The sequence below is a fragment of the Hipposideros armiger genome, unplaced genomic scaffold, assembly GCF_001890085.2.
Source record: "Hipposideros armiger isolate ML-2016 unplaced genomic scaffold, ASM189008v1 scaffold_5, whole genome shotgun sequence".
Lineage (NCBI taxonomy): Eukaryota > Metazoa > Chordata > Mammalia > Chiroptera > Hipposideridae > Hipposideros > Hipposideros armiger.
The window spans coordinates 6,253,803-6,261,444 of NW_017731355.1; the positions used below are offsets into that span (position 1 = coordinate 6,253,803).

Here is a 7,642-nt window from a genome sequence, read left to right on the forward strand (position 1 = left end):
TCTGAGAAATCAGTGTTTGAAAATGAGATATTTGCCATTCAACAGATTGAGGAAAAGAAAAGAACTAGAAGGAAAGGAAGGGAGGAAGGGAGGAAAGGGGAGGGGAGGGGAGGGGAGGGGGAGAAAGAAAGAAAGAGAAGGAAGGAAGGATACACCACCTACAACAGGCCACCAAAGTTTTATTGGTAGATTTAAAAGTTGAAAAGTGTCATTCAGAAAAGGAGAGAATAATTGACTACAAAGTGAAATTATCTCTGAAAAAACAGGCAGCTGCTCTTCCCATTCCAGTTTCAATTCTGAGGAACAGTTTCCTGTCTCACACTGGGATTCTGTGCCCGGCTGATAACCTACAATCAGAAAGCCTGTGTATCTGCTTGACCTAAGTCTGGGAGCTTTTAGATTTTTGGCTAGAGGAGGAAGGATTCAGCGCTGGAGAATGGAGTAAGGACAAAGGACTAAGGAGAGAATGTCAGACCCAATCTCAGTCCAGCCTCTTGCTGGGCTGGAGCCCCAGGGAGAGAAGAAGGGGGCTGTCTTTGTGAAAGCTTTGAGAGAAGCTGCATGGAGGCCCAAGTGACCAAATACAGTCCTCAGGGGGTGAGGCAGCCGTCCTTCTCCCTTCTGCACCCATTCCTGGCGGTGCTGGCTCTTTGCAGATTTCCAGGGCAGAATCCTGGGACAGACATTAATATTCTCACCAGGCAGAATCACTGGCAGTATCACCAGGAGTTCCCTCGAGTAGGTATAATGAACATTTCCCAAGGGGCAGGGCAGATGCTGCAGCTGACCCAGGCTGGCACACTGGTTTGTTAGCTTGAGAGGGGGGCTGCTTAAACCACGGGGTGGGGGCACACAGAGCAGGCGAGGGACTAGGAAAGGAACCCTACTCACGGAAAAATAGGACTATGGGGAGCCTATAAGTAACCCAGTGGGATGAAGGGGGCCTGGCTTGAACTGGTCAACTGGTAGTTGTAATATATCTTGGTGATACAGTTACACATGTTCAGTGTTTTGAACAATGACTTCACTCAGTAAACCAAGATGGAAAATTGGAAATGTGGTGTCGTGATATATAATCTCACTGATACAATGTGATTGAAGGGGGAAAATTAATTAATGAAAAACCAAATTACATTTTACCAGAAGAAGTATGTATTTAGATATATTATATCTATATAATCCACCTACCTATAAATAACTCTGAAAAATAAGACACATTAATATGATAATGGGCTGCAATGTTCCTGTGAACTTAGAAATTATATAAGGTGACCCAAGTAGCCTTATAACGTTGGCTACTTGGGATCCTGCGATGTCAGAGAACAATGGATACGTGATACATAAAGATGTATTGTTACCAAGGAAATCTAAGGAAGCAAGCATTTAAATTTGGAGTTTANTCTCTCTCTCTCTCTCTCTCTCTCTCTCTCTCTCTCTCTCTCTCTCTCTCTCTCTCTCTCGTAGATGAGTAATTTATTTAGAGAGAGAGACCATCAAATGTAAAAAAAAAACAAAAACCTTCCCATTCTGAAGATACTATAGATATGTGAACTCCATCCTGGTATTTCCAGATTCAGAGAATTTTGAAGAGCCGGAAAAGAAACACTACATCAAAGACAAACAAAAAATAGAGAAAGTACTACCTGGATCTTCACATTTGGAAAAACTTACAGGATAGTAGTTTAGTTTGCTTTGAAATAAGGACTTTAAACATGAGTCAGAAAGTTGACCATTTTAATCTGTTAATTGTAGCTTTTCCCTTTAATAAAAAGCAGTAATCTATTCTACTATGCTATTCTAGGCCCACCTAGCAATTAATCCAGTTGCCTGGGTTCCCAGGAGCACTCGTGAAATTTCTGCTCACAAAGGGCCCCAACCTTTACACAAGTCATAAGGGAACTAGATCATGAATGTGTTTCCTCAGAACCCCAAGGCACTGCCCACACTCCTTTCCAAAGAACACAAGCGAAGCAGTCTACTTCCTGTCCTTGTTTAAAAGCCAAGCAGGACTTGGGTAAAGTGTGCTCTCCAAAGCTAAATTCAGTGACGCTGAGTTGGAGTAAAGGAAACTGGTCCTTTACTAGGATTTCTTTCTCATCATAGTTTCTCAGCATCAAGGGAGGTAAAGTTACTTTGTGCCTCTCAGTTACTGATTTTTTTTTCCCTGGAAAATCTGAACATCAGTCAAGAGAGAATGTTCACATGATACTTAGTCAGCAGCAAATTGCAAGTATACAGCAAGCACTACCCTGGCAGGCTTACCACTCAGAATTTAATGAGAAGAACCAGTTCAGGCACCAATGTTACCTAGCTGTCCTCAGCAGGAGCCTGTGTCCCAAACCATCACAAGAAAAAGAACCTATGTTTTAGATGAGTTACTGTGAGTCTCACATACATTCAAGGACCATCATCAAAGTTCTCCCCAGAATATGGAGTAATGCTGATTCGAAGTATAAACCCCCCCTCCCATTATGAATTTAGGAAGCAGCTCCAGTCTCCCCAAGACCAAAGATGAGGCACAACCATCAAATGAATGAGAAACTCTAGGGATTTAAAGCCAATGTCTGAAAAGGAGACCATTGTGGAAAAATTAATTTTATTATTAAATTTTAACTTTTATGGAAACACAATTTCCTAGTATGAAAGATAAACGTTATTATACACTTGAGACAAAGAGCCAGAATTTTGGAAGTTGGTGAAAATTTTTCTCATGCTCTGTGCCCAAGTGGTTAATCTTTATTGCTATCATTTTCTTCAGAATTAACTGCGCCTGTCTTCCATTCCTTTCCCAGAATCCTAGAAACAGACTAGGTTACTGAGGTCCAACTGTCCTCATTGTCCAGCAACCCAACTCCCAGGAGTCACTTTACAAATATTCCACAGTATCTGGAACAGGAATCATTAACTTCAAGGGTCTGGCCTGAAACCTGAGTCACAGCCTCAACCTATGTGTCCCTGACTGCCTGGCACTGAACTCCTCCTACTCTTCAGAGTGGATGCATTTTAGTGTTTGTATTTGTGCAACGGATAATTGAGAATAAATCCTCAAACATGTTTTTTAACACACACACACACACACACACACACACACACACACACACACACACACACCAGCTAGGGTTCTGCACACTCAGATCAACATTCTGCCACACCCTACACGTCCTCAGCACAGAGCATTAATACCCACATTAGCCAATCGGATCAGGGATGAGTCACTGATTTGCAAAAGCTTAGGGTTTGAGGTCTTTGCCAAGCTAGGTCCATGCCCACTCAGGCCTTGGGGCAGCACCGTTTTCTGTGGGATCAGCACGCAAAAAAGCAGCTGCAGTCCCTGACGCTGCTGGGCCTGGTAGATGAGCTCATTCGCGCCCCACACAGCAAGGTCAGGTGGCCAGCCAGCCAAGTCAATGCTCCCAGGAGCCGCCCTAGAGAGTCCCTGAGCAGTACGCCCTGTATGCTGGGTTAGGGGACCTGGTTCCCGTACCAAGCTTGAGGGCGCCCCTCCACTACCGGTTCTCAATTGGACTCAGCTGATACCGAGGTTGCCCAGCGGCGGGAGGGAGGGACGCGTGGCTCAGCCTCCTAGACGCGGAAGATGGTGCCCTGTGCCCACGCCCCGTGTCAGCAGACACACCCGCCCGCTCGAAGGATGTGTGCGTCTGTGAGACGTCGCTACCTTTCCCTGAATCCCCTCTTTTGAAGTGTCAGAGGCTATGGACCTGTGCTCAGACTGTGCCCACCGCTCCGCTCGGGGTTCTCCAGCTGTTGATACCCACCGCTCCGCCCCCGAAAGACAAGCCGCTCCCCAGGTTCCCGCCCGAGCTCTTCAAAGGGGACTGCGCACCAAGGACTGCCCGGACGCCCCCACCCCTGCCCGCCCCGAGTCGCCAACAGTCTGGGTCTCCCCAAGACTCACCCCAAGTCTGGACACTCGCTTGCTCACGCTGGTAGCGGCTCCTGGTGAGGTCTTGCTCTCCCCGACGGGGCGGTGGCTTCGCACCTCAAATATGCCCAGCCCGGCCCGCCTCTCTCCGGGCGGGGCCGCCACCCCGCCCACTCGGCCTCGCCCTGTGGAACAAACTGTACGCGCCCCGGGCTCTGCCGCGCACAAAACACACCCTCGGAACCCAGGAGACCGCGGGCAGGATCCTGAAGGGTGTTCCCCACCCCCGCTGCCTCCTATTGGCCCCCTCCCCAATTGCCAGGACCTGGAGGGTGGCCACGTTCACCACCCTCTCTCCAGATTAACCTGACTCCTCAGAGGAAAGTAGGGAGAGTCTGTGAAGCTTGTAGTGTGTGCTTGTTTAGGGAGTTTTGCTTGCTTGCTTGTTTTAACGGTGTTGACTTATTTTCTGCCTGAATGGCAGGCGCTCTCGTCCCTTCTGCATTTACTTTACCCAAACCCTCTCTCAGCATCAAAGCCCTCCCAAGAAGCGCACAGTGGCTTGCGTCGCTGAGAGGGCCCTGTCCTGTTTTCTGCGATACTGGGTGAAATGCTCCCATGTTCTTGGCCTTTTATTCATTTCCTTTCTGAACTGTGATGTGGTTACACACCTCTCAGACTGAGACTAAATTGTTTTGCTGTTTGCTCTCTCCTGCTTCCTCATCATCTGTGCAGTGTTTGTGTATAGCAGGTTCTCAGTAAATATTTGCTTCTTGAATGAATGAACGAATGAAATAATGTGTCACTTCCTAGAAAGTCTAACTATCTGTTTTCACAAAGATGGGGGAGAGTCCTGACTAAGGAGGGAACAGTTAGATACAAAAGTATCCCATTAGTAAGGTAGGAGTAGGATAAAGCTACCCCTCTAGGAAAGCTTGTTACAACAAATATCAATGCTTACAAGAGAGATTGTATTTAGTATTTGGTATCATTTATCTGAGTAATAGCTGAGCAAAATGGTTAAGGATGGCCAAGATGGATTTTTTTTAAAAAGTTCACATATCTACTCATGAAAATTAACTTGAAATGGATTAAAGATGTCAATGTAAGACCTGAAAACAAAATTCCTAGGAGAAAACAGAAGGGAAAATCTTGACATTGGTCTTGGTGATGACTTTTTTTGGATATGACACCAAAGCACAAGCAACAAAAGCAAAAATAAACAAGAGGGACTACATTGAGCTAAAAAGCTGCACAGCAAAAGTAACAATTAACAGAATGAAAAGGCAATCTACAGAATGGGAAAGAATATTTGCAAACCATCTGTCTGTAATAGGTTAATCTCCAAAATATATAAGGAACTCATACAAATCCATAGCAAGAAATAATCCAAATAAAAAATGGGCAAAGGAGCTTAATAGACATTTTTCTAAAGAAGACAAGCAAATTGCCAACAGGTACACAGAAAGGTGCTCAACATCTATAATCTTCAGGGAAAATTAAATCAAAGCCACAATGAGATATCACCTCATACCTGGTAGAATGGCTATCGTCAACAAGACAAGACATACGTGGTGGCAAGGATGTGGAGAAAGGGAACCCTTGTGCACTGTTTGAGGGAATGTAAATTGGTGCAGCCACTATGGAAAACAGTAGGGAGTTTCCTCAAAAAGTTAAAAATAGGGCCAGCCGAGTGGTTCAGTTGGTTGAATTGGCTTAAGAGCGTAAGCTCTGAGAAATAGGTCCGCCAGTTTGATTCCCACATGGGCCAGTGACACTGCACCCGAGCTGAGCTGTCACTGAGCTGCCAACAGGTGGCAGGATGGCTCAACTGGTGTAACAACAAGATTGCCTGTTTGATGGTGGGCTAAGGCCCACCCGCAACTAAGACTAAACTCGGCACCTTGAGCTGCCGCCTGGATGGCTCAGTGGCTAGAGCGTGCGCTCTTAACAACAAGGCTGTTGGTTTGACTCCTGCACAGGATGGTGGCTACGCCCACCCACAATGAAGACTGAACACAGCACCTTGAGCTTAGAGGCCACGAGCTGCCGATGGGCAGCCAGATGGTGACTGGAGCCCTCCACAACTAAGATTGAAGAACAACAACTTGTCTGTTCCCCTTCCCCAATTCCCCAGCAGTGTTCCCCTCCCCCAATTCCCCAATAAAATCTTTTTTTTAAAATTTAAAAATAGAACTATTTTAAGATCCAGTAAGCCTACTTCTGGGTATAATATCCAAAGGAAATGAAATGACTATTGTGAAGAGATATCTGCATGATGTTCATTGCAGCATTTTTCACAATAGCCAAGACATGGAAACAACCTTAGTGTCTGTTGATGGATAAATGGATAAAGAAAATGTCACACACACACACACACCACACTGGAATATAGAGTAGATCTTTTTAAATGTTCTCATCACACATAAAAAAGGTAACTATGCAAGATGATGGCTATATTAACTAACTTTATTGTGGTAATCATTTCATTATATGTATATAAAAAATAAAGCTAGTTATTAATAATAGCTAATATTCATTGAACACTTATTATATGCCTTGTACTATACCTAGTGCTTTACATACATATATGTGGGTAGGTATTTTTATCCCCATTTTAAAGATGAGAAAACTGAGGCACAGATAATTAAATATGACCAAGATCACAACATACATCAAGTTGCGAGTATGTCAGGGTCTGAGAAATCAGTGTTTGAAAATGAGATATTTGCCATTCAACAGATTGAGGAAAAGAAAAGAACTAGAAGGAAAGGAAGGGAGGAAGGGAGGAAGGAAGGGGGGAGGGGAGGGGAGGGGGAGAAAGAAAGAAAGAGAAGGAAGGAAGGATACACCACCTACAACAGGCCACCGAAGTTTTATTGGTACATTTAAAAGTTGAAAAGTGTCATTCAGAAAAGGAGAGAATAATTGACTACAAAGTGAAATTATCTCTGAAAAAACAGGCAGCTGTTCTTCCCATTCCAGTTTCAATTCTGAGGAACAGTTTTTTGTCTCACACTGGGATTCTGTGCCCGGGTGGCTGATAACCTACAATCAGAAAGCCTCTGTATCTGCTTGACCTAAGTCTGGGAGCTTTTAGATTTTTGGCTAGAGGAGGAAGGATTCAGTGCTGGAAAATGGAGTAAGGACAAAGGACTAAGGAGAGAATGTCAGACCCAATCTCAGTCCAGCCTCTTGCTGGGCTGGAGCCCCAGGGAGAGAAGAATGGGGCTGTCTTTGTGAAAGCTCTGAGAGAAGCTGCATGGAGGCCCAAGTGACCAAATACAGTCCTCAGGGGGTGAGGCAGCCATCCTTCCCCCTTCTGCACCCATTCCTGGTGGTTCTGGCTCTTTGCAGATTTCCAGAGCAGAATCCTGGGACAGACATTAATATTCTCACCAGGCAGAATCACTGGCAGTATCACCAGGAGTCCCCTCGAGTAGGTATAATGAACATTTCCCAAGGGGCAGGGCAGATGCTGCAGCTGACCCAGGCTGGCACACTGGTTTGTTAGCTTGAGAGGGGGCTGCTTAAACCACGGGGTGGGGGCACACAGAGCAGGGGAGGGGCTAGGAAAGGAACCCTGCTCATGGAAAAATAGGACTATGGGGAGCCTATAAGTAACCCAGTGGGATGAAGGGGGCCTGGCTTGAACTGGTCAACCGGTAGTTGTAATATATCTTGGTGATACAGTTACACATGTTCAGTGTTTTGAACAATGACTTCACTCAGTAAACCAAGATGGAAAATTGGAAATGT

The 7,642-nt window shown here is 45.3% G+C and overlaps 1 protein-coding gene across 1 annotated transcript in view; it reads right to left on the minus strand.

The window, feature by feature from the left end:
* Positions 1 to 4,008, minus strand: part of LGALS3 (galectin 3) — a 31,657-nt gene extending 27,649 nt beyond the window's left edge. The window contains exon 1 of the mRNA XM_019645710.1: positions 3,917 to 4,008. The gene's annotated coding sequence lies outside the window, so the exon portion shown is untranslated. The remainder of the gene's footprint in view (positions 1 to 3,916) is intronic.
* Positions 4,009 to 7,642: the final 3,634 nt, after the last annotated feature.